Source organism: Lissotriton helveticus, chromosome 2_1 (genome assembly GCF_964261635.1).
Source record: "Lissotriton helveticus chromosome 2_1, aLisHel1.1, whole genome shotgun sequence".
Classification (NCBI taxonomy): domain Eukaryota; kingdom Metazoa; phylum Chordata; class Amphibia; order Caudata; family Salamandridae; genus Lissotriton; species Lissotriton helveticus.
In genome coordinates, this window is record NC_136059.1 from 1,022,504,728 (window position 1) to 1,022,532,067 (window position 27,340).

The 27,340-nt window shown below is 42.7% G+C and overlaps 1 protein-coding gene across 4 annotated transcripts in view; it reads left to right on the forward strand.

Annotated features, from left to right (window-relative positions):
* Nucleotides 1-27,340, forward strand: part of PCSK5 (proprotein convertase subtilisin/kexin type 5) — a 1,700,773-nt gene that overhangs the window by 670,703 nt on the left and 1,002,730 nt on the right. The window lies entirely within an intron of this gene.

Genomic DNA, 27,340 nt, shown 5'->3' on the forward strand with positions numbered 1-27,340 from the left:
CTATATTACCAAAATTGATTTATTTGTCAAACATAAATATATTATAAATCATCTAAAAAGCATCAACAACATTCCAATTCATTACGATTACAGTCCTACAATCACTCATACCCTCTCATCCTTCCACAGTATACAACTATTCTGTAAACACTGAGATGTATGAAAGCCAAACGTGATTTCTTAAATGATTTTTGCATAGGTCTCAATTACCTAATTTTAAATGTGATTCCTGTTTGTATGTCGCAATTCAAATGTTCTTTTGTAAATGATTTTAGGCAATCATACATTCAAGATTTTCTTACTTATAAAAGACAAACAAAAATGCTTCAATAGTAATATTGAATGTAGATAAACTATGTAAGGCTCATAGATAATATTGTAGCCACTGTGTGAAACACATAATGGATAACAGGAAAAGAACATAATAAGAATTTATATGTATAATCTTCTTTGCTAAATATTATAAAGGTAGGCCCATCATCTATGAGCCTTACATAGATTATCTGTAGTCACTGTTACTATTGAACCATTTTTGTTAGACTTTTATGTATCTTCTCGGTTTTCGCAGAATAGTTGTATGCTATGGAAGGATCAGAGGGTGTGAGTGATTGGATGGCTGTAATCATAATGAATTGAAATGTTTTGATGACTTTTAGATGACTTAAAATATATTTTTGTATGCATATGCAACATTGAGTGTTTCGGCAAATAAATGAATCAGTTTGGATAATATATGTTCCTCGGGCAACAGCGTAATCTATTCAGTAACAATTGCTGGTGCTAATGTATGCCTCTGAAGTGTTATGTTAATTGGAGCAAACGGGTTTGTATATGTGCTTACACGGAAATCACAAATAGCTGAATCCATTCAATTTCTGACATATAAACCATGACGTTTCACCTAGGTGAGTCATGATCTCATCTGTTTATCAGGAATGGAAATAACGGCTTTGGTTTCGTCACTGTAGATTTCCCAGAAATGGCTTTAAATGTAGCAAACTACTTGTTGCGTAGGGATAGTGGTTCCTGTAAAACTCGTGCCTGTATAGAGCCACTGACATTCAGCCAGCCCTGTTCGTACATTTGGCCTTTTGTGGTTATACTAATTTTTTTTCTTCCCTCTAAAGCATACAGCATGGGGAAATGGGTTCGCCCACTTCAGCCCTTGGTGAACTTCACTGTGAGTGGCGGCATTCTGCTTTTTTAGACCAAACAATATTTTTACAGTTAGCCATTTTTATTTATTTAAGAGGGCCCAACATCTTCCGAACAGTGTTTTGCAAAAATCATAACAAAACAAGCTTTGACAAAGCCTAAACTTTGGCGGCCAACCCAGATCTCTTCGCTTCCCCAATGCTTATTGGGACTCTGGTTGAGAGTTGTAGGTACACTGTCCTTCATCATGCACAGAAATGTCCAGGCTTTCAGGAAAAGACTGTGGACTCACAGTAGTATTACACTGAGTCAATACTTGTAAAAGGCTGGTTCGATCTCCTTACACTAGGTTTTCCTATTGTCTTATGATTTTGTTTAGTAAAGCATTCCTTAATAATTCATTACAATTGTCTGATCCTTGCTTTAGCAAAGCCTGAAACTTTGGAGACGATTACGATGGTGGGAAGTCCGCCACCGCTGGGATGGCGGTGAGGACCGCTGGCTCGGCGAACTTCCCACCATCACGCTTAAAATTCCCACCGCCAAATTACGATGGCGGTGGGAAGGGGAAAGGTACCTTGGTGGACGGTAAGACCGTCTGCCGTGGTCCCGCAAGGCAGGCCTTTTCTGCCCCCCTTGCGGGACCAGGTATTTATTTATTTTATTTATTTTGACATTTAATAAAGCGCGAACAAATGCCCGAAGGCGTCTCGGCGCTATTACAATTGCAGACTTCTCCTATACTGGGCTTCGTGTTAATTATAGGTTGAACAACCAGGTTTTCAGTTGCTTTCTGAACGACAGAAGGTTTGGGCTAGATCTAATGGACTGAGGGAGTGTATTCCATAATTTTGGGGCAGCAACCAGAAAACGTCGGTCTCCCCAAGTGACCAATTTAGTGCGGGGTACCACCAAGTCGTTCAGTTTAGCTGAACGGAGAGGTCGGGAGGGCTTGTATGGGGTAAGGTGATCTCTCAGAAATTGAGGAGCCTGTTGGTGCAACGATTTATAGACTATGCACAAGGTCTTAAATTTGACTCTGTTCCTGATGGGGAGCCAGTGATAGCTTTTTAGAATGTTGGCTATAGGTTTGAATCTGGGAGTTCCCAAGAGAAGTCTGGCAGCTGCGTTCTGTACTGTCTGCATTTTCTTGATAACCCTAATTTGGGCATTGGCTAACAAGCCATTGCAGTAATCTAACGCAGACAAGACTAGCGCGCTTACCAGAGTCTTACCCACATTCTTTGGAAGGAAGGGGAGAATCTTTTTTACCAGTCGCAGTTTGTAGAAGGCCGTGGCAGCCGTCTGATTAGCATGCGCCATGAAATTCAGGTTGCTATCAAAAATAACACCTAAGTTCCTCACCTTGGGAGTTGGTTTAGGCAGAGCTCCAAAGGATGGTGGCCACCAAACAGGGGACCAGCTGGGGTTAAGATGTCCAAAAGTTACCACCTCTGTTTTTTCGGAGTTTAATTTTAAACAGTTTGCTGACATCCATTGTCCGATGGCAAGCATACCTGTTTTAAAATTCTCCGCTACTATTTCTCCATCATTCTTGATGGTCAGAATCAGCTGAGTGTCATCGGCATATGAGGTAAGGTTCATCCCATGGGCTTTGATGGTTTTAGCAAGGTCCGACACATAGATGTTAAATAGTGTCGGACTTAGGGATGAACCTTGAGGTACCCCACATGGCAAGGACAACTCCGCTGATTCGAATGGTCCCAGCGTCACTGCTTGTGATCTATCCAACAAGAACGTTGCCAGTAGATCTTTGGCTAAGCCCCGCACGCCCATCTTTTCAACACGGTCGACCAAAATCTGATGGTCGACCGCGTCAAAAGCTGCCGATAGATCTAAAAGCACCAACAGTGCTGAGCCTCCTTGATCTCGGATGATTCTAATGTCATCCGCAGCCTTGATTAGAGCTGTTTCTGTTCCGTGAGACTTTCGAAACCCAAATTGGGTTTCATCGAGAAGATGGTATTGCTCTAAAAAAGCTGCCAGTTGAATATTCATGGCCTTTTCTGACACTTTGGCTAGAAAAGGGAGGTTGGCAATTGGTCTATAATTTTTTAGCTCAGTTTTGTCTAGGCCAGATTTTTTCAGCAAAGGTTTCAGTAGGGTTTTTTTAATGGAGTCGGGTAAGTTCCAGTACTGAACATCAGATTACAGATTCGAGTTATAACAGGGATCAAAGTGTCCATAATTGGGCGTAGAGTTTTCAAAGGGCAAGGGTCCAGTGCTGAACCTGATTTAATTGAGCTAATAATGTCTTTAACTTGACACTCTGAAATTTCTACAAACTGTGGGAGTGTGTTACTAATAGGTGGCCTATTTATTTCGTTAGTGCTATACGTAGAGGAAGAAGTGAATGCGGAATAAATATCATTCACTTTTGTAAAAAAGAACGATGCTAAAGAATCACAAAAAATTTGTGAAGTTGGGGGGTTAAGATCAGGGGTATTTCCTGCCAGCTGCTTAGTTATTTCATAAAGCCTTTTGTTGGAATTTTTTGCATTCTCAATTTGCTCCCTAAAGTACTTTTTTTTGGCCTCCATGATCAAAAGTTTATACTGGGTTAAAAGCTCCTTATAATTATTTTTGCTGTCATCGTCATAGTTTTTCCTCCAGTGTCTTTCTCTGTTTCTACAGAGCTGTTGATATTTTCTTAGTTCCTCAGAGTAACAAGGCGCTGAGGGGGAGTTCCAATTTCTGGATATGAGTTTAACCGGTACTAATTTCTTAGTGGCATTATCCAGCCAATCTCGATATTGCTTTGTTGCCATTTCTGGATCAGCAGACAACGTCGGTTTAGAATTATCCAGTGATACCTTAAGGTTCAGAATATTAATGTCTTTCCAGACTTTAAAAGGTTAACGTCTAACGGAGGGTGCTCTTAAGCTAGGTGTTTCCTTAGACATTATTGTACCTAAGATCAAATAGTGATCAGTCCAAGTCATGGGGAGAACGTCGATAATTTGCAGATCTTCCAAACTGGTAAAGATGCCGTCCAGAGTATGCCCTGCAGCATGGGTGGATCCGTTTACCAGTTGTGAGAGCCCGAAAACCTCCATCTCTGACAGAAGGGACAAGGTGTCTTTATCCTCTTTACTGTCTAGATGGAAATTAAAGTCTCCCAATACTGTTATCGACTTCTCTATTGCTAAGGATTCCAAGATGGTGACAACCTCTCTAAGAATCCTGAATGGATTCCCGGTCGTCTATACAGTAGCATGCCTCTGAAATCGGGCTATGGCGGCGGTGCCGTGCAGGCACCGCCGTGGGCATTATGATGCCATGTCTTTTGCGGCGGAGTTCCCACCGCAAAAAGACAGGTGGAAAATTCCTTCAGGGGCCCGTTGCGGGCCCCCAGGGGGGTGGGTGGGTGTGGTGCTGCCCGTGGGGGGTTCCTATGGTACCCCCTGCATTTACATGTACAAGGTGACAGGCAAGTTGTACATGCAAATGCAAAACATGTATTTTTACATTGTGGCGGGTGCTGCCAACCTCCACAATGTAAATGTACAGGATGCGCCCGCCAGTGTGGCGGGCACATCCTAATTAGTTTTGCGGGACTGCCGCACCTATGGCGGGCGGTCCGTTTTCCAGCAGCGATGGCGGGCAGACTTTGTCCGCCCGCCATCGTAATCTGCCCCAGTATTCGGTCTGCTTTCTCTGTCTTGTTGAACATTTTCCTTTGTGGTACTCTCAGAACTTCTGAAATCCTTGAGACTCCTCTTCTCGCCATACAGAGAGACCCTTAGTCTGGCTTATTCGGAAGAAAGAATTCCCATTAACATTTGCAGTGCTCCTTCACGTACCTTCTCTCATATGTTATCTTTTCTTACAGATACTGGTAAGCTCAACCAGAATGCCTGCTGTTTTGAATATACTAACTCATTTCTGAGAACTGGGTTTGTTTTTGTGCGACTCTATTTGGTGCTACTCAGCACCCCACTCTCTGTTTCTAAGTACTAGGTAGTGCCCCGAGTTTCAATTGTTGACATGCAATATCTTTCTTGATATGAGGTTTGCTGAATCTTTGATTTTGGAGATTTTTATAGTGATATATTCTGTCTATAATAAAGAAGGCTAGGGACAGCTTTGACGTATCTCACCCCCTTTTATTCCAAAGATATTCGAAGGAAGAGGCTATTGTGGGAAGTGGCCCATTTCTGGCAATTATGTCAACTGGGCTGAATGTAGCAGTGTTTAGATATGCTTCGCCTCCCTGAACGTGCTTGGCTCCACCTACAGGATATATATATATCTCAATATCAGCACTCCGTCATACACTAGCATCCACGCTTTAGACGGAGACGGGCCACTTAAATTGTGCCAAAAAAGAAAAGTTGTATTTGCCTGGTCGGTTCTGACGCGTTTCGGCCCGGGGTAATATATATTTTCCACAAAGAGTTGCCTGTGTAAGAATGAAACCGCACAAGATGATTCAATTCAGCCACATTTATTCAAGTGGGCAAACAGCGTCAGGGAAGCCGGATTGAATTATTAAGTAAATACGATATCTCGGACGCGGTATTGAGTGAGCAACCTGAGGTTACTGCAGTTAACATGAATTCCACTGATCAATTCAGATTCATAATCGGTTATTGCAACCAACACAAAAAAATACGTAAAATTGTCAATAACAGTTGGCCTATTGTACTAAAAGACCCAGTAATAGGCAACTTGCTTCCCACGAAGGCATCTATTACATACAGTCAAGCTGCGACCATGAGGGATAGATTGGTTGATACCGGCCCGGAAGTATTAGAAAAAACTTCTTGGCTTCAAAGTGACACAGGTTTTTTCAAGTGTAAAACTTGTAAAGCCTGTACGCATGGTGTTAACAGGTTGACATACAAGGATGGATTTAGCAATCATGAACACCAGATCAGCAAAGTCCTCACATGCAAGACCGAATATGAGGTCTACATCCTTGAATGTCCATGTGCCCTGCGTTATGTGGGGAGCACTAAGCTCCCTGCCCACAAACGTATTCTCCAACACCTGAGGGCCATAACCAGCAAAGACAATACATACCCAGTAGCCAGGCATTTCAAAGAGCACCATAAAAGTAACAACAAAAGACTCCTTTATTATGTAATAGACACAGTGGGTGCCAGCAGAAGTGGCGAAAACAGGGAGTCAAAACTTCGCAAATTAGAGACCAAATACATCCTACAGTTAGATACTAAACAACCTGGGGGGTTAAATCTCACGGAGGATCTTTATACCTGGTTACACAAGATTAGGTAGGATGAGTCAGGATATATATAAGACAATAAGGTACAAGGGTCGTAATTTTAAATAGTGTTTTAATGAGATTGATTACTATTTATTGTTTTAATGTGACTCGTTTTTACATGCTTTAACATGTTTGCACTATCCTATGACTATTTATTGCGTTGTTTGCACTTTAATTCCTTCTCCAAACCTGTTTAACAGTCTTCATGCATTTAAGTCAATATACTGTGTACTGTATCAATAGGGATGACTTACCTACATACTTGAGTATGGTTGCTATTTCATGAAAAGTACAGTCGTACTATACCTCTTAGATATATTATATCATTATTTGCACATGGAGTTTTCTGGAAAAGTATATGTATTTTGGACAGGGAGACTGGGCTCAGTCTGTCTAATTGTAACAGTATCAATTGGATTTTAATCTAGTTATTCTTATTGCACATTCAGCACTTTATGATTATTTATCTTCACGTAAGTAGCACTTTAGGTAGGGGTTACTCGAGTGAACAAGTAGAAACAGTACTGCATAGTGTATATAGGGATTTAACCCACAATAATTCTTTGGTATATGATATACACAAATTACATTTAATGTTATGACTTGCGTAATTTGCACAATATTGTTGTAAATAGGAATGGCTTGTTAATATATGCAGTGTATTTTATAACTTGCGGTATTTTACCAGTATTTAAGTCGCAATTATTTACTTTTACTTTCTTGAAGTGTTGTAAATAATCTGTTGTCTATGTTTAATGATTGTAACCCAATGAAATGGTAGCACTTGCACTTTAAATATGGGTCTAGCACTATGACACGCTGTCATGTGATCAAGGCTCCACGGAGCCGAAATGTTATGGCAACAGCACTAAAAATAAAGTAATTTGGCATCCAAATACCTTGGTTCGTGCCTGTTCCTGGCTGGGGAGAAGGACTACAGCGCGAGGGAAACTGAGGTTTTGATATATACATCATACATCATACATCAGCATCCACGCTGGAGAGGGGCCACTTAAATTGTGCCAAAAAAGAAAAGTTGTATTTGCCTGCTCGGTCCTGACGCATTTCTGGTCGGGGTAATCTATATTTTCCACAAAGAGTTGCCTGTGTAAGAATGAAACCGCACAAGATGATTCAATTCAGCCACATTTATTCAAGTGGGCAAACAGCGTCAGGGAAACACAGCATATTACAAATATGAGTCCTGCCTGACGTGTTTCGTGCACCAGCACTTCCTCAAAGGCACTGGACTCAACAGGAAATGACACGTCAATTTTCGGTACCACTTAATTGGATAAAATCCTGCCCAGGTGGGCGTGGCCACTCCCATGGCCTGATGGTACTTGTGGTGCCAGTTTTCCAACAGTGCGTTCTTCCCGACAATTCCCATTATTCAATATATCACCTCAGTGAGTTGTGCAGCGTTGGTGCGAGCTCAGCTGCACAACCCACTGAGGTGTTATATTTAATATAAGAAGGGCTCCCCACTTAATCTAGCTAACTACCGCCCAATAAGCTTAATTGATGTGACACACAAGTTATTTGCTCACGTTCTTCTGGGTCCGATTGAAGTCTTGGATTGAGGAAAAAGATGGGTTTTGAAGTAAAACTTCAACTATTTACCAGATTTTCAGATTGCAACTGCTCCATTGGAAAACACTGACCTTAAAGGGCAGTAGTCTTTACCCAACCTTTGTGGACCTTAAATCCGCATTCGATATGGTGCAGCAAGACCAGCTATGGGCCATTCTCCTGGAAATGGGAGTACCAGTGTACTTCTGCCACATGCTGAAGCTTCTGCATCAGGATACGTATGCGAGAATTAGATGTGGTAAGAATTGGGAATTGTCAGCTCCTTTCCCAGTAGAGAAAGGGGTAAGACAGGGTTGTGTGCTTGAGCCCACTCTGTTTTCCCTCTTTTTAAATGGTTCAATAGACACACTGCTGGCGGTAAAAGATTTAGACTCACCAAGGTTAGCAAATCGTGAAATACCTGCTCTTATGTTTGCGGTTGACACGCTGCTACTCTCCAAGTCCTCTATGGGCATGCAGCATGTACTGGAGGAGTTCTGTAAATTTTGTAAGCTGAGGGATTTGGTGATAAATATTGAAAAAACGAAAGATATGGTATTTCATGCGAATACCAGCAATTGCCCTCAGCCACAAAAGAATGGCAAGCTCCTAGAAAGGGTTTCTACTTTTGATTACCTGAGTCTTACCCTTAATGACCAGATGGACTGGGGGACCCAGATAAAAAAAGCAAACCTAAAACTCACACAATCTATTGGGGGTATTCTCAAAGTTGATAAAAGTTGTACCCAAAAAGCTATAGGACCTCCTGCTGAAATCCATAAAATTCAGGCTAGGGGAGCATCTCTCTATGGTGCGGAACTTTGGGGCATCTGCCCCTCTAATGCCATTTCTACAACTGAGAATATTTTTCTCAGACAACTCTTGAGCCTACAGAAAAGCACTCCCTTGACTCTATTGTGGATGGACCTGGGAATTGCCCGATTAGCGACTTAATTGCTTCTCGCCCACTTTTATTTTGGCGCCGCTTATGGAGTACGTCTGAGCTACTACACTACAGGGAGGAACTGAAGGACGTAATGTCTATTTTAGGAGCAGGGAACATCCCATGGTTTTTATATATTCGTAAGACATGTTTCACCTTAGGGAAGCCAAACATGTGGTTAGTGCCTGAGGAGACCTGCTCCTTCACCTCAAAGAAAACTCTTCAGTACGCCATTAAAGAACATAAACTAGCTCAACTCTTGCAGAGTACTAATTCTTGCTCTTTGACCTCCAGGTTTCTGGATGTCAGACAGCAATATAAACTTGAATCAGCACTCGATAACATCCAACCATTCCTTGCCCCCAAAAATTGTTCTTGCAATTTAGACATGGTGTGCTTCCCCAGAGAGCATTTACTAACAAATGGAAGGCGAGCCCCAAGTTGGATTGCCCTGGCTGAAGAATCAGAACTCCATGTTCTCCTTCTGCTCCGCCTACAGATTATTAAGGTCCAAATGGGTGCTTCAGCACTGGCGTAACGAGAATTGAGGGTGCCTCCCTGCACGGTACGCAGAGGGGCCCCCTCTGGGCTCAAACAGGAGCTCTCCGAGCAGAGTGGAGTGCCGAGGGGGCCCCTTGGAGCTTGGGGCTCCCCCATACCGCGGGGGATGCGGGGGCCTGTGTTACGCCCCTGTGCTTTAGTTGTGTAGAAACGTGGGAATTGGAGATCACACTGAGGCATATAGGTTATTAAAATATGAGACACACCCATTAATTGCCTTTGCAACTTCCAGATTCTTGCTTGCAATGTGGCATATGCTTAGAGCCATTAGTGAGGTGTTGTAGTATAAGTTAAGCGTGTCCATTGAATGAGTTTGTTGCTAGCTCTAAAACCGCATCATCACCCATGAAAGATTTTGCATAGATGATTGCTTCCCATAAAAAAAACACATATTTTTTTTAACCTGTTTTTACTGCTTTTTATACTATTTATTGAACTGGTTTTAAATATTCTTTTATCTAAGTATATTTGCCCTGTCCGATTGGTACTTTTTGGACCTTCTAACGAGATATGTCGCCCTTTGGCATAAAACCACCTCACAATTTTGTACTTACCGCTTTTCAGTCCTGTTAAATAAACCTCGTAGTATTTTTTATAATATCTAAATCACTGTGCAATTGGAATTTGGTGTCATATGTACATCTTTTTAGACTGTACCTTTATGGCTTTGTGCTGAAAAAGTTTGTATTTGTATATGTATGTGTATGTATATGTATATGTGTGTATATATATATATATATATATATGTACATGTGTATGTATGTGTATATGTATATGTATATGTATATGTATATATGTATGGGTATATGTATATGTGTATATGTATATATGTATGTGTGTATGTGTATATGTATGTGTATATGTGTGTATATGTATGTATACATGTATGTGTATGTATGTGTATATGTATGTGTATGTGTATATGTATATATATGTATGTGTATATGTATATGTATGTGTATATATGTATGTGTGTATATATATATGTATATGTATGTGTATATATGTATGTGTATATATGTATATGTATATGTATGTGTATATGTATATGTATGTGTATGTATATATGTATATGTATGTGTATATGTATATGTATATATATGTATGTGTATATGTATATATATGTGTATATGTATATATGTATGTGTATATGTGTATATATGTATGTGGATATGTGTATGTGGATATGTGTATGTGGATATGTGTATGTGGATATGTGTATGTGGATATGTGTGTATGTATGTGGATATGTGGATATGTATGTATGTGGATATGTGGATATGTATGTATGTGGATATGTATATATATGTATGTGGATATCACTCCACCCTTCCTTTTTAACGAAGTTCACCAGGGACTCAGCGGGACTTGCAAACAGGTAATTTTAATGAAGGTTCTGGCATGACCGGTTTCGGCGTGTGCCTTTTTCAAACGCCACGTCCTTCTCAAATGATGACTCCCACGTCGTGGTTCTTAAGAGCTCCTCCCTCCATGTGGTGGTTGGTCTCACCTGGAGCTAATTGTCTCTTGCTCGCTTCTATATTGGGGACTACCAGTCCCACGTTGCAGCGCGCTGGCAATTTCGCTTCAGGTAGTTGGGGGCTTCATTCATCAAAAACAAAGTTGGTTTCTGCTTTTCTCGTCCCAAACTCTCTTCCACCACCTCCTTGGCTCAGCAGTCGATAGCACAGACCGGGTGTCAGCGTCACTCCGCACCCTCTGTGCATGATGGTCCCAGCTGCCTCAAACGCCTCGGAGGCTTCTGTGGCGGGCCGTCAAACCCGATATTCTCGGAACACTCTCAAAATCCAATTTTCAAACAGGCCACATTGTAGAGAGGGTCCCTCGTGCGCGTAACAGGAAACCGCGCTTAACATCACTCCACCCTTCCTTTTTCAAGAAGTTCACCAGGGACTCAGCGGGACTTGCAAACAGGTAATTTTAATGAAGGCTCTGGCATGACCGGTTTCGGCGTGTATGTGGATATGTATATATATGTATGTGGATATGTATATGCATGTGTATATGTATTTGTATGTGGATATGTATATATATGTATGTGGATATGTATATGTATGTATGTGGATATGTATATGTATGTATGTGGATATGTATATGTATGTATGTGGATATGTATATATATGTATGTGGATATGTATATATATGTATGTGGATATGTATATGTATGTGGATATGTATGTGGATATGTATGTGGATATGTGCATATATATGTATGTTGTATATGTGTGTATATATATATGGATATGTGTATATGTATATGGATATGTGTATATGTATATGGATATGTGTATATATATATATATATATGTATGTGGATATGTGTGTATATATGTATGTGGATATGTGTATATATATATATATATATATATATATATATATATATGTATATATATGTATATGGATATGTGTATATATATATATATATATATATATATGTATATGGATGTGTATATATGTATATGGATGTGTGTATATGGATGTGTATATATGTATGTGTATATATGGATGTGTATATATGGATGTGTATATATGTATATGGATGTGTATATATGTATATGGATGTGTATATATGTATATGGATGTGTATATATGTATATGGATGTGTATATATGTATGTGGATATGTGTGTATATATGTATGTGGATATGTGTGTATATATGTATGTGGATATGTATATAGATGTATGTGGATATGTATATAGATGTATGTGGATATGTGTATATAGATGTATGTGGATATGTGTATATAGATGTATGTGGATATGTGTATATAGATGTATGTTGGATATGTGTATATAGATGTATGTTGGATATGTGTATATAGATGTATGTTGGATATGTGTATATATATGTATATATATATATATATATATATATGTATGTGGATATATATATGTATGTGGATATATATATGTATGTGGATATATATATATGTATGTGGATATATATATATGTATGTGGATATATATATATGTATGTGGATATATATATGTATGTGGATATATATATGTATGTGGATATGTGGATATATATATATGTATGTGGATATGTGTATATATATATATATATATGTATGTGGATATGTGTATATATATGTATGTGGATATGTGTATATATATGTATGTGGATATGTGTATATATATGTATGTGGATATGTATATATATATATATATATATGTGGATATGTGTATATATATATATGTATGTGGATATGTGTATATATATATGTATGTGGATATATGTATGTATATGTGTATATGTATATATGTGTGTATATATGTATATGTGTATATGTATATATACTCATGGCTTTTATTGTGTAACAAGAAAGGCAGAACATCCATCGTTATGCGTTTCGGCTGTTAGTCATGGCCTTGCTCACAGGGCTAAAGTGCCTCAGTCTGATAATAATCCCATGTGCCCACGTGCAGACGAAAGGATCTCCGAGGTATTTCTGCACGATAGCACAATAAAGCTATTGAATATGACTTTACATCTGCTGCAGTCAACAAGAACATTCCAGGTGCATATTTGGAAATGTAGTACTGCAGCAGGTCACCGGAGCAATGGGTTTTAAAAAAGCGTGAGTTCATTCACTGAGATTATCCTCACCTGTGAGCAAGGCCATGACTAACGGCCGAAACTCGCAGGATGGATGTTCTGCCTTTCTTGTGACACAATAAAAGCCACAAGTTATCAAGTTGGGCTGCACTACATCTTGTTTGATTTGGTGTGTCAAATCACGGGAATCTCCAAGCCCGTGCCTGTGAATCCGCCCTGTAGGGATGGTGGCTCCTTTGGTTGGAGAAATCGCTTTGGATATATATATATATATATCTTCTCCACTTGACTCGCACCAATGCGTTTCACCGTCAAATGCCTTGATCAAGGCGTTTGACGCCGAAACGCATTGGGTTTTTCGGCTTGGTACCATGAATAAACTGACCCCAAGCACATTTGCATTGTGCCTCATTTCTGCGGCAAGGAGTGTGCGCTTGCAACCTGTTACGTAGTGAGTTCGAATATATATATATATATATATATATATATATATATATATATATATATATATATATATATATATATATATATAGGAGACAGTAGCTAATGTGCATTAATGAGATGGACAAATCAACAGCAAATATTTGTGAAATCTCCTAGAGTTAAGAAATTTAGGTTATCACCACATTTCCGATGGCAGGACCTTCCCCTGGTTATGCGAACATTTACATCCACATCCATAACAATAAATGTATGAAGTTGGAACATCTGCGCCTGTTGGATTTCCTACTGTTATTAGCATAATATCCATTCGTAAAATCGTAAATTCCACGGATCGACCTTTATTTAATCAGTGTATTACTAGGATTTGCTATGTGTAAAAAAAGAAAATCTCTAATCACGGCCTGTTCCTGTTTTTTTGTCGTTAATTGACATTTCGGCCCGATCATCCGATATTTACTGTAACTTATTTTCTATCACTCTTTTCACAAACTCCACAAAGTTTCACATTTCAATCTCAGTACAGGTAATCCCAGTTATCGTTTTTTGGGGGGAGAGGATTCCCCTCTTCCCACTAATGTTTTTATTGTCAGTCTGGCTCGCCACTGCTGCATATTTTGTTAGTTATGTGCTTAATATTTTAGCATCCTAAAATCCCTGAGGATTCACTATATTACTATCCTCGGCCCTGATTTCAGACTGAGGGGAAAACGTTCTTCGTGTATTATTTCATAACAGATGGGAGACTGCCCTCTTCCGAGACAGGAAATTGTTCAGCTGTTTCTTCAGGCACAGCTGATGTTTTCAGAACTCTGAAGGGGGAAATAAGGGCATGGTGAACAGTTCCCCTTTAACAATTTTGGTCTGATTCTTTCAAATGGAACATGTAAAAAGCTGCCCAGAGCACAATATGCGAAGAGCCTTAATGTAACCACTGCTCCAAATTAGTCAGTTCATTTCACACCACGAGCAACACATTTCATCATAAAAAAAAGGTGCTGCATTCCGAGAATCTCTGACGATGAGATGTTTACGAATGACTATGTCTGCTGTTTGCAGATTTATGGAACCTGTAATAACTGCTCATCAATTTAGTTTTCTGTAGTCAACTTGCTGATGGAGCATTCTCGTCTTAACCCTGTACTCAAGCCACTTCCAATTACTTTTTTTTTATTTTACAAAGTTGATTTTTTTTTTCTTCAGATAGCATAACTTTTCATTATATTTGACTAAAGACTATTTTGTAGAAAATGTAGTAATTTTTATATTGAATACCAACAAATCAGATAACAATGGGTCAAACAAAAAAGGACTATCTAAGAACTAACTGTGTGACTAAGGGATACAACTGCAAAATCCACTCTGAGTGCAACGTAGTGAAATAATTGTTCCCATCAGACCACCGACCTGTACCGCCCAACATCATTTGGGATCCTTCACCCAGAAGGATAGTGGTTTTACCCACAGTAGATTAGGCAGGTCGTAGCCTCATCTAGTCACAATGTCTCAAATGTGATTTTGGTGTATTCTGGCATCAGGAGGTGAAATGACTAGCAGTGCGAAAAATGTTAAACTAAATCAAAAAGTGCTAAATGTCAAAGGTGTTTTAAAATTGGGTAGTGGAAAAGGAAACCTAATTTTATTATATCCTATCCACTCTCAGATATTAAAAAACAGTGCCAAGTAGTGCAAACAAATAACTACTTCAATTAATATATGGTCGACATGTTTCTGCAGTAAATTCTGCTTCCTCAGGACCTTAATTGCTGCTACAGCTATGTGCAATCAGTGATGTGAAAAAACATTATAAACCATATCACCTTGGCTTCGCCTGTTGTGATGAAGCATGGTCATCCCGTATCGGACGAAAATAAAGAAAAGAATAAAGAAGACACACAGAATTTATAGATAGTCACCATACATTGATAACATATGTATCTTTTTACATTTTTGCCAACAAAGTTTTTGAGGTCAAATAGGTCCTTTTAAAGTAACTCATTGTTGGCCATAAACCTGTTCAGGCACATTGGAGTTATTTGTGTTTTTCACTCACCTAATAGTTAGGGAATGTACTCTCCACCTCACCTGGCTGCAGCTCAGGTAAAACGGAGCACCGCTCTATTGGAATGAAAAAGTAAAAAGTAAAATACGGGAAGGACTTAAAACTAGCGCTATATACCAATCGTAAGCATCAAAGGCTTATAGTCATACTATGTACTTGGGTTATGGTATGTCTATTAAAGGTATAGATCATGCAGCACTGATAATCGCTGCACCCCATGTATAACGGAATGTCAATCTCTGGCACGGTTTAGATGGTGCAGTCTAAGGACGGGGCGTATTACGTTCTATCAGACGCCCCATTGCAAGCAAGTCAGATCAAGTCACCACAGATCTCAAACTGCTTCTGGTGAACTTCTGCTTACATATGTATTCATGGTAGGATCAAAACTATGCCCCTAAGTATTCATCGAGTCAAGTGTGGTCCGCCACTCGATCTATGTGGTAAACAACGTGGGACAGAAAAGTTACTCATTCGTTCACTGTAACTATGGCCCAGGTTGTAAGAACCAGCCAGGCTGTTCCCGTAACGTATTTTGCCGTTCGCTAGTAAATCAATTCTCGTAGTGAACGGCTCCATGAAATGCGTGTTGATTCGCATTCCCGATAAAGCTGTAATCTTAACGAGTCACGCCCAAGCTTACCTGTCCGTCGGTACTCCGGACATCCGTCTAGGCTGTCTTGGGGAGGTACCCGATCGGACAGGAAGCTGTAACTAATGTCCTGGACACGATTACGCATCATGTCACGTGACCAAGCGTGCAAGCGTGATGTGTTGCTGGGAATTGTAGTTTGTTGTTATCATCTGATCTTAATGCGCTCTAGACCGATAACATTGTTCCGGACAGTTTGCGAGTATTCGAATGCTTGATACTGTGACTGTCGCTGCATTTTAGTAAATAAAATTATACGTGTAAAGGGGTTGTCTACTCTTTTTCGTTTATGATTCTTTGTTTATAATTTTATGCTCGTATGGGGCTGTTTAGATGGCCATATTCTTATTCCTAATAACTAGATGTTATGATGAGGTATTTATTTGACTCTCTGACCAATTCATGCATCTTATCTCATTGATCATACAAGGGAGGATGTATATATAACCCTTCGTAGGTCATCTCTCATTGATTATACAAAAGACGGTGTATAAGTATAGGTGTACTGGTAACAGTTGTAATTTGGCCATTAATCATTAGCTATAAATCATTAGCTATAAATTACTTGATGATGTACAATCTCATGAGGAGAATTACAGCAACAGCACAATGTTACTATTAGGGTGTACATATACACATAGACGTCATTTTGGTCGTGTGGCGTGGTACAGAGAGTCAACTAAAAGAATTTCATGAGTGGCTGAATCAGAGGAATCAATTCTTGAAGTTCACTATGGAATTTGATGTCCAGAAATTGGCATTCCTAGATCTGTTAATATCAAGTACATCGACTGGCTTAGTATCGGAATTATATTGCAAGCCAATGGCGCGTAATTCCTTACTAAATTACAACAGCTGTCACCCTAAGTCACTGCGTGACAACTTGCCCTACGGGCAATTTCTACGCATACAAAGAAACTGCTCGACAAGAATTGCGTTTGAAACTCACGCAAGAAGCTTGGCACAAGATTTGGCAGTCAAAGAATATCCCAAGAGGTTAATCCAGCAATCTAAAAAGCGAGCAGCCAACAATAACAGAGCGAGTCTGCTGGAAGTCTTGCCTTCTAAACCTAAAACTAATCGCATCACTTGTGTGAGTACCTTTGGAATGCAATCAAATCAAAAAGATTATAAAAAGACATTGGAGCATTCTTAATACAGGTGATGACACTCTTCCATTTCCTCTTTTTGCTTTTAAGAGAGGACAGAACCTCAAGGACAGATTGGTCCATACGAGACCAAAGAGTGAAATTCCACGAGCGATTGGAACTCTCTGGGACATGCCTGCTGTCATGGGCCATCACCCATGTGGACAATGTGCCGCTTGCCCCCAGACATCTAGGTCGATGAACATAAACATCGGCACAGACCGCCCATGGCAGCAGCGCCGGTTTACAAACTGTAATAGTATGAATTTGATCTATCTAATCAGCTGTCCCTGCAACAAAAAGTATGTTGGCATGACCACAAGAAGAGTAAAGACAAGGATATCTGAACATAAGAGTTCGATACGTTGCTGTAGGCAAGCTACCAGGCTTACGAATCATTTTATCCAAGCGCACCATCTACCAACAGACTTACGTTGGACAGTGTTGGAACAGCCAATGATCTCACCCCATATACAAGATGTCAGTACATTTCTCTTCAAACGTGAACAGAAATGGATTTATAAATTGCAGACAGATAAAACGGGTCTGAATGAAGACATCCCGTGGATGGCCTTATGATGTCGAGCAACTGTAAAATCACACTACTATTCAGGGACTGTTCTGGCAAAATATACTACACCCTAATAGTAACATTGTGCTGTTGCTGTAATTCTCCTCATGAGATTGTACATCATCAAGTAATTTATAGCTAATGATTTATAGCTAATGATTAATGGCCAAATTACAACTGTTACCAGTACACCTATACTTATACACCGTCTTTTGTATAATCAATGAGAGATGACCTACGAAGGGTTATATATACATCCTCCCTTGTATGATCAATGAGATAAGATGCATGAATTGGTCAGAGAGTCAAATAAATACCTCATCATAACATCTAGTTATTAGGAATAAGAATATGGCCATCTAAACAGCCCCATACGAGCATAAAATTATAAACAAAGAATCATAAACGAAAAAGAGTAGACAACCCTTTTACACGTATAATTTTATTTACTAAAATGCAGCGACAGTCACAGTATCAAGCATTCGAATACTCGCAAACTGTCCGGAACAATGTTATCGGTCTAGAGCGCATTAAGATCAGATGATAACAACAAACTACAATTCCCAGCAACACATCACGCCTGCACGCTTGGTCACGTGACATGATGCGTAATCGTGTCCAGGACATTAGTTACAGCTTCCTGTCCGATCGGGTACCTCCCCAAGACAGCCTAGACGGATGTCCGGAGTACCGACGGACAGGTAAGCTTGGGTGTGACTCGTTAAGATTACAGCTTTACCGGGAATGCGAATCAACACGCATTTCATGGAGCCGCTCACTACGAGAATTGATTTACTAGCGAACGGCAAAATACGTTACGGGAACAGCCTGGCTGGTTCTTACAACCCGGGCCATAGTTACAGTGAACGAATGAGTAACTTTTCTGTCCCACGTTGTTTACCACATAGATCGAGTGGCGGACCACACTTGACTCGATGAATACTTAGGGGCATAGTTTTGATCCTACCATGAATACATATGTAAGCAGAAGTTCACCAGAAGCAGTTTGAGATCTGTGGTGACTTGATCTGACTTGCTTGCAATGGGGCGTCTGATAGAACGTAATACACCCCGTCCTTAGACTGCACCATCTAAACCGTGCCAGAGATTGACATTCCGTTATACATGGGATGCAGCGATTATCAGTGCTGCATGATCTATACCTTTAATAGACATGCCATAACCCAAGTACATAGCATGACTATAAGCCTTTGATGCTTACGATTGGTATATAGCGCTAGTTTTAAGTCCTTCCCTTATTTTACTTTTTACTTTTTCATTCCAATAGAGCGGTGCTCCGTTTTACCTGAGCTGCAGCCAGGTGAGGTGGAGAGTACATTCCCTAACTATTAGGTGAGTGAAAAACACAAATAACTCCAATGTGCCTGAACAGGTTTATGGCCAACAATGAGTTACTTTAAAAGGACCTATTTGACCTCAAAAACTTTGTTGGCAAAAATGTAAAAATATACATATGTTATCAATGTATGGTGACTATCTATAAATTCTGTGTGTCTTCTTTCTTCTTTTCTTTATTTTCTTCCGATACGGGATGACCATGCTTCATCACAACAGGCGAAGCCAAAGTGATATTGTTTATAATGTTTTTTCACATCACTGATTGCACATAGCAGTAGCAGCAATTAAGGTCCTGAGGAAGCAGAATTTACTGCAGAAACATGTCGACCATATATTAATTGAAGTAGTTATTTGTTTGCACTACTTGGCACTGTTTTTTAATATCTGAGAGTGGATAGGATATAATAAAATTAGGTTTCCTTTTCCACTACCCAATTTTAAAAAACCTTTGACATTTAGCACTTTTTGATTTAGTTTAAACATTTTCGCACTGCTAGTCATTTCACCTCCTGATGCCAGAATACACCAAAATCACATTTGAGACATTGTGACTAGATGAGGCTACCACCTGCCTAATCTACTGTGGGTAAAACCACTATCCTTCTGGGTGAAGGATCCCAAATGATGTTGGGCGGTACAGGTCGGTGATCTGATGGGAACAATTATTTCACTGCGTTGCACTCGGAGTGGATTTTGCAGTTGTATCCCTTAGTCACACAGTTAGTTCTTAGATAGTCCTTTTTAGGTCGAGCGACCTAGCTCAATGCGCATGCGCATTGAGAGCGGGAGCTCGATCTATTGCGGCTTAAACAGAGCTTACCAAGATCAGGCGATTCCCAGGCGATTTCTTCCAGTGCACGTGAAAGCGCGTGCACAATGCCACCAGCCGCTTGCCTCGCATTACCACATCAAAGGCAAGGCGGCCTCGTCTCAGGCCCCTGCTGCTTCACACCCTCATGCCGCTCTCCCCGCTCCGCCCCCTCCCGCCGTGTCCACTTCACTTTGACGGCCGCAGGCCGTCTCTCGTGTTTCTGCTTTTTTTTTTTTACAACATACTCATGCCTTGCGGACGTGTCTTCATAGTCACAGGCATGGGTGCAGTGCCACGTAGCACGTGAGCTATGTAGATATAAATGCAATGCTACCAATCCTGTGTTAGTTACACACATACACAGTGCTAGCAGTGACACACAAATACATTGCGTCATCGGGTTTGTAATCTTTACAGATGCGTATGTGCAGAGCCACCAACCTTGCAAGGTTAACAGACACCCATGCTTCAGCACCACAAGGCTTCAAATGTATAGATTTTACAAATGCATACAATCGCAGGGACTCCAAACACTTCCAGTTTTACAGATCCACGTGCAGTGGCATCACCCCCGCAAATTCTACAGATTCACACGCGCCATGTCACCAGCCTTCTAAGCTCGGGTATAGGAACACAAACCACCTCATGAACTTTACTGGCAAGTATGTGCAGGCTCAACAACCTCGAAAATGTCACAAAGACACTGGTGTAGTGTAACCAACTCCACGGGCTTTAAAACACACATGTGCTGTCCGAGCAAATCTGATCATTTTACACACACCAACCCTGCACATTTTAGACACACACACTTTACACGCATACAGTCTACAGTGCCTCCAAACTTGCAAGATTCGCACAGGCTCACACGCACACATGCACCAGCCTAGTTCGGTTCACCGACACAACATCCCGTGCCTCAACGCTTACATCTGCAAGGGTTACAGACTCACGTGCATCTTCCAACATATTCACAGACACACATGCAGAGCGTTCAACTGCAAGTGTCACACCCACGTGCAGTGAACACGGAGTTTTACAACACAGCTGTGCAGTGTCTACAACCCCCTCCACGCTTTACAGACACGCGAGCTGTGCCACGAGCAAAGCGTTTTACTTCACACTTGCTGTGCCAAACACACCGCATAATATACACTTCACACAACCCCATACGGTGCCACCAAGGTTTTCAGATGTTGGAGCAGGGTCACGGGCCTTTCAAGTTTACAGTATACGTTCAATGCCACAGACCCTGTTGCTTCACTCACACGTGCAGTGCCGCCAGCGTTACATCACTCATTAGTGACTGAACTTCTTTTACCCACAAAATATCCTGCATTACTTCCTAACCCGATTGCTGGCAGTGGTTACAGACGCGTCTTAGATAGTAGGCCCATGCAGTGGCCAACAAACTTCCAGTAAAATGTGCACTGTTGTAAACTGGAATATCCGCAATAGGACAGTAATATTTTTGTTATATAACATGGAGCTTGAGTGTGAGAAATTTGTCTAATTTTCTTTCGTGTAAATCCATGAAATTGCACAAATGTTACACGAAATTACACAAAACTACTTAAATGCAGCACAAGTCCTTTAGCGTTCTATTTGAGTGTGAAATATGATCTTGCATCAATTTGGGATGTGGGGGTGCATTTTAGGCAACCCGCCCCCCCAAAAAAAATATGATGCAAAAAACACAACTGCCAAAAACAAACGTTGCTCTGGTTCCGGTCGTTCAGGTGATTGTCATGCTTCCGACTTAAAATTGAGATGAAATTTGAGTATTTGGCCTAATGTGAAATTCGCAAGATTAAGCCAGTGTGATAGGAATTTCGTATGATGGACCTAGATGTTTATAGTGGTGTAAATGAAAGGTGTTACGATTATAACAGCCCATCATTCATATTTTATACACGCATCTCAGTTTCTTTACCTGCTATGACTTGCAGCATTTAAACGCAGGAAAAACAAACAGGGCACTGAAACTATTAATTTATTTTGGGACCTTTGCTCCCTTATAGTGTTGACTTTGAGAATGTGGTCGTGTTAGAAAGCATAAATATGCTTTAAACTTGATGCAAGAGGAACCGTTTCTATAACTGGACACCTCTGACTCCAAAAAAAATCTGAAATGAGTTCGTGGGTGGTCGGTCACATACGGGCCACACGCGTTTCCTGCATAATTGATTCACAGAAGGCGGCTGCATGTATTAGGGCAAGTTGATGTTGCTACTCGGCTGGGCATTGTAGCTGCTGTGGCGATCGCTGCGTAACACACATTTCACAGATTCACATTATGACGCACCTTCGCAGCTTTTCATTCTTCTAAGGTCGATTAAATCATAATGAATGCCATTGGGTGAGGCCGAGAGCAGCGTCGGTTTTAACAATCACGATCATCTGTCTATCAGGGGCGTAGCATTCAGTGGTGCAGCAGGGGCCGTGGCTCCGGGCCCCTGAGGCTTGAGGGGCCCATTGACCTCTGACTAATGCTGTAATTTATGATCTAATTAGCAGTAGAAGGGCGTTGTCATTGCTTGCTCTGAGGTCAGTGGCACACTTGCTACGTCACTGCTGTCCATACAGAGACCTCTACCCTGAATGACAGGTGCGGCCATTACCATATTCAAATGAACTTAGAAAGGTCAGGGTTTAGTAAGTCCTGCTGGCATTACCCGGGCAGGGACCCTGCACAGGTCCCAGCTGGCATCCCCTGGGAAGAGACTCTGCACAGTTCCCAGCTGGCATCCTCCGGGCAGGGACTCTGCACAGGTCCCAGTTGGCATCCCCCGGGCAGGGACCCTGCACAGGTCTCAGCTGGCATGCGCCGGGCAGGGACTCTGGGCCACTGAACCATCCAATGGCTGCTGTACTCTCTCAGAGACTTTGTATGTTAATGCTATTCAAAAGACCAGCAAATATTTTTCATTTATCCCAACACATTGCCCCAGAATACGTTGGGAGCAGTTCTTTCCTGCTACGCATGGCTGAGGTGCCTCACACCGGGGGAACATGCCAGCTGCACCTCATGTGAAGCAGACAACGCCCACGTTAGTCTCCTGCCAGTTCTTATTGGAGGGCTGGACTGGGGAGAAAAAGCAGCCTTGACAAACAAAGTCAAACTAGACCTGCCCCCATCCTCTTCTCCGCAATCTCTCTTTCCATCCATAAATTCTCTCCCACTCCTTTCTCCTCCTCTCTCTCTCTCTGTACTCAGTTGGTAGTAGCGACAGCATTGAGGGTTCTCTATATAATCCAATTAAATTCCTGTGAATAAATCTACATCTCACACTACAATCTGCGTAGTGCCTTCACTACAATTTCTTTTTTTTAAATTCATTTTAAAACTTTACTTTACCTGTATTTTCGCCAATCTTTCACAAACTTAAAAAACGCACATTGTGTAACTAACAATTTTGATGCCAAGTTCTGCTAGAACTGGGTGAACAGCGTCAGAAAAGGGAACGTAATGGCCGCCAAAAGAAATATCTCTTTAATTTTACCTCTGGATGAAATCAATATACAATGCAATACAATATTTATGCCTGGCCTTTAGGCTGTTTTGGCTGTCTTGCCAGCTTTGAGTTAAACAAGCATTGGCATAGCCAATAGGTCTCGCCTTTGGGACCTTATAAGTATTTAGTTATGCAGCACAATATCCTTGGTGCAACAACATGGCTGCTGCATGGCTAAACACTTATAAGGTCCCAAAGGCGAGACCTATTGGCTATGCCAATGCTTGTTTGTTTGACCCATTGTTATCTGATTTGTTGGTATTCATATTGTTAAGGGATGATAACAATGCTAGGTCGATAAATATTCCCTTAGACCCCCCGTTGTAATTAGTAATTTTTATATTGCCTACCAAGAGTATGTTGTGCCTTATTTCTGTGACGACAAATAAACAATCTGTGATGCGTTGTTAGGTCTTGCCTACTAGACCGCATATGCACTGTTTGTTGTAGACATATGGGGCTTGGAGCATACTCTTTGCTTACCATTGGTTGACTGTACTACTACTCATTTGCCTGCTTCTTACTTTGGTCCCACTGTGTCAATTTTATGTTTGCCCCTTCCTGGAGCATAGCCTCTTTATCGTCATGTTTGATTGGCTGAGTTCTGTGCTTCCACTGCTTGCTTTTCAAGCACTACTTTTTTATTTTCAGTTAAAAACTCCATGAGAGGGGGGACGTGACTTGCGGCCGAGCATGATGGCCGCAGCTTGAGCGAGCTCCGACTGACCCGTGGCTAACAACGCGGACACAGCCGGCAGATCAGGCCACCCCGAACAAGAGTGACGAGATCGGATGCCCAGGAACATGCGGAGGGCTCAAGTGTGAAGATCGTGGGGCCGTGACCCCCGGGACACACCAGACGAGTGTGTGCCCAGCCCGGGGACCGCGCTTGTTAAAATGGCGGTGTGGGCGTAAGAGTCGAGCTGCAGGGCGCCCGGCTCTAAGAGGGACGTGCCGCATTCCCCAGCTGCAGGCCTGGGCAGGGCTCGCTCCCCGGATGGGGGAGCGCGACGCTGGGGACAAAAGGACAATAAAAAAACAGCCCTCCCCCGTGGATCTGGAGGTGCTGCGCTGGGGCATGGTCGGCCCAGGAGACGGCCGTAATTGAGGCCCTGGCCTTGGGGCCTGGTACTGGTCGCGCGGGGAGAGGTGACCGGCCGGACTGGTGTGGGCCCTCTCTCCCCCCCGCCTTTGCTTTCCTGATTTGTTTGCCGGGACCTTTGGGTGCAGGGACACTGTAGCGGAGGGATGGGACGGCGGGCTCTTCCTGGGGGGCCTCTCGAGGCCCCGGCTTTGGGGCCTGGTGCAACCTGGTGCTGGTGAGCGGCGGCACGCATGGAAAAGGTGCGCTTTTTGGAAGGGGGCAGCTGGGAGTGAATACCGGGCCAGCAGCGCTGTGGAGACTGCCTCACCCTCCCCCCGTGTTGAATATAGCGCTCCAGATGGTTTGCTGATCCCAGGGGACGCTGCAGGGGAGCTAACAATTGCTGCGACTTGTTTCGCCCCCACCCCCCATCTGGACACAGGGCCTGGCGCTGGATGACCCTGAACTTGTCCGCGGAGAGTGAGGCGCAGCTCTCGGACCCCCGGGCCACGACGTGGTGATCAGGGGGCAGTTGGCGCCTCTGCTTCCCCCCCCCCCCACTGTAATAGACATTTTTCGAGAGGGCGCACTTGGCCCCTCAACTGTTGTCGACACTTTCAGGGGCCACGTAGGTTGTAGGGCCTGGACTGGGCATGGGGGCATAGTCGGCGACGCCATTATACGGAGGGTGTTTGTGATCACTGCAGTGTCTTTTTGGCGTGCCCCCTACGGTCGATCGCTACTGGGGGTTGCGACCTGGATTTAGGGTGCTGCCCAATACGCATCCTTTCCATCATCGGACTACTGAGGGTTGCGTCCACCCCCCTGGGGCTTTGTGGAACCAGTGGATATTGCTGACAGATTGGAACTGCTACTTTCGCACGCCACCTGGTTTGACCCATATGCCGACGAAGAAGATGGCGACGGGGGGCAGAGGTACGAGGGGGAAACCCGGAGGCGCAATTGTCCAAGTTCGCCTGGACCAAAGGGACGGACAAGGGAGACTCGCCTAGAGCGGATAAGATAGGAGCAGGGGCGTCGCCAACCCCGACAAAGGAACCAACACTTCACGTTGTCCTGGCGGCCATTGGAGCAATGCGTACATCCATGGACTCAGTCACTACTGAAGTCTCCCTCCTTCGTGCAGATTTTAAACGAAAAAGTGAGGAAGCTCAAGTTTGTAACGGCAGCGCTACAAGAGGATACCTCGGAGTTACAGCGGCAAGTGCTAGACCTGGAAAAGACACAGACCCGCATGGCGCAACAGCTGGATGACTACGAAGGGAGGGCCCGCCGGAACAATGTACGAATCCTTGGGGTCCCGGAAAAAACAGAGGGGCCTACTGCGGACCTTTTCTTAGAGGAGTTGATCGTGAGGCATCTGAAGCCTAAGGCGCTCTCCGCCTTTTTCTCTATCGAGCGCGCTCATAGAGTGCCAGGCGGGCTACCCAAGCCTGGGGCCCCACCGAGACCCATAATTGCAAGAGTTTTTAATTTCAGGGACAGGGACAGTATCCTACAGGCTTCTAGGACTGGCCCGCCACTAAGGATAGACAACTATGAGGTCTCCTTCTTTCCTGATTTCACGGCGCGGTTTCAGGCGCAGAGACGCGGTTTTCAGGCAGTTAAACAGGAACTCCGCAGCAGGGAAATCAAGTACGCCATGCTTTTCCCGGCCAAATTGAGAGTGGAATGGTATGGTAAGCCGTGTTTTTTTTACTCCAGACGTTGCTTGGGACTGGTTGGAGGGGTGGACAAGGGTCGGTGACTCGAGAGGAGCCAGACGCAACAGGCCGAAACGACAGGAGGGTGAAGAGTCTGCTGCTCCAGAGACGGAGGCTGGGATGGAAGCCAGTGGACTGGATGAAGAGGAATGAGCAGGAGCACTGTCCACCTGATGGACTACCCTGCGGTGACATTTACAAGTAACGGGTGGGGGGGTGTCCTGAGGGGGGGGGTATTGGCCTGGCCCAGAGGGGGTCCACGAGGAGCGTTTTACCTCGATGTTGTGAACGTGTAACAGGCCTACTATGCGTTCTTTAGAGACATGTTATGATGAAGGTTGTGTCCTTAAAAGATAAGCAATGATCTCCTATATTTAAAGTTGTAGCCACTGGTTGGGGAGGACCACTTCTCCCTTGCATATTTAGCACGGTTTGGGGCAATATAGGCACTCTGCCTTGTTGGGGGGTGGGCAGTTTGAGGTCCACTGGCAGGGGAGCAGGGAGGGGGGTGGAGGAGAGTTGGAGGGGGACGTTGGGGAGGTTGACTGTATTGATTGCAGTAACACTGTACAGCTTGCATTTTCATTGACAGAAGAGGGGTGGGGATTGTTATGTTTCCTTTTTTGTTTCAGTTTTGGGCTGCATTTTAGCTTTGTTTATGGTGGGGTGCGTGAGACAATGATGGGATTTCAAGGCGATGTTGTCTATGATGGCAGACGAGAAAATGGGTGACACGGAGATTGCAGTTGATGCCCCGATTCCGACCCTGGTGCCTCCCATGACCCTGCTTACTTGGAACGTGCGCGGGTTGGGGGACAATATTAAGCGAGGATTAGTACGACAATATGTCCGCCGTGCTACCCCAGCGTTTGTATTGCTCCAGGAGACACACTTGGTGGGGTCGACTTGTAAG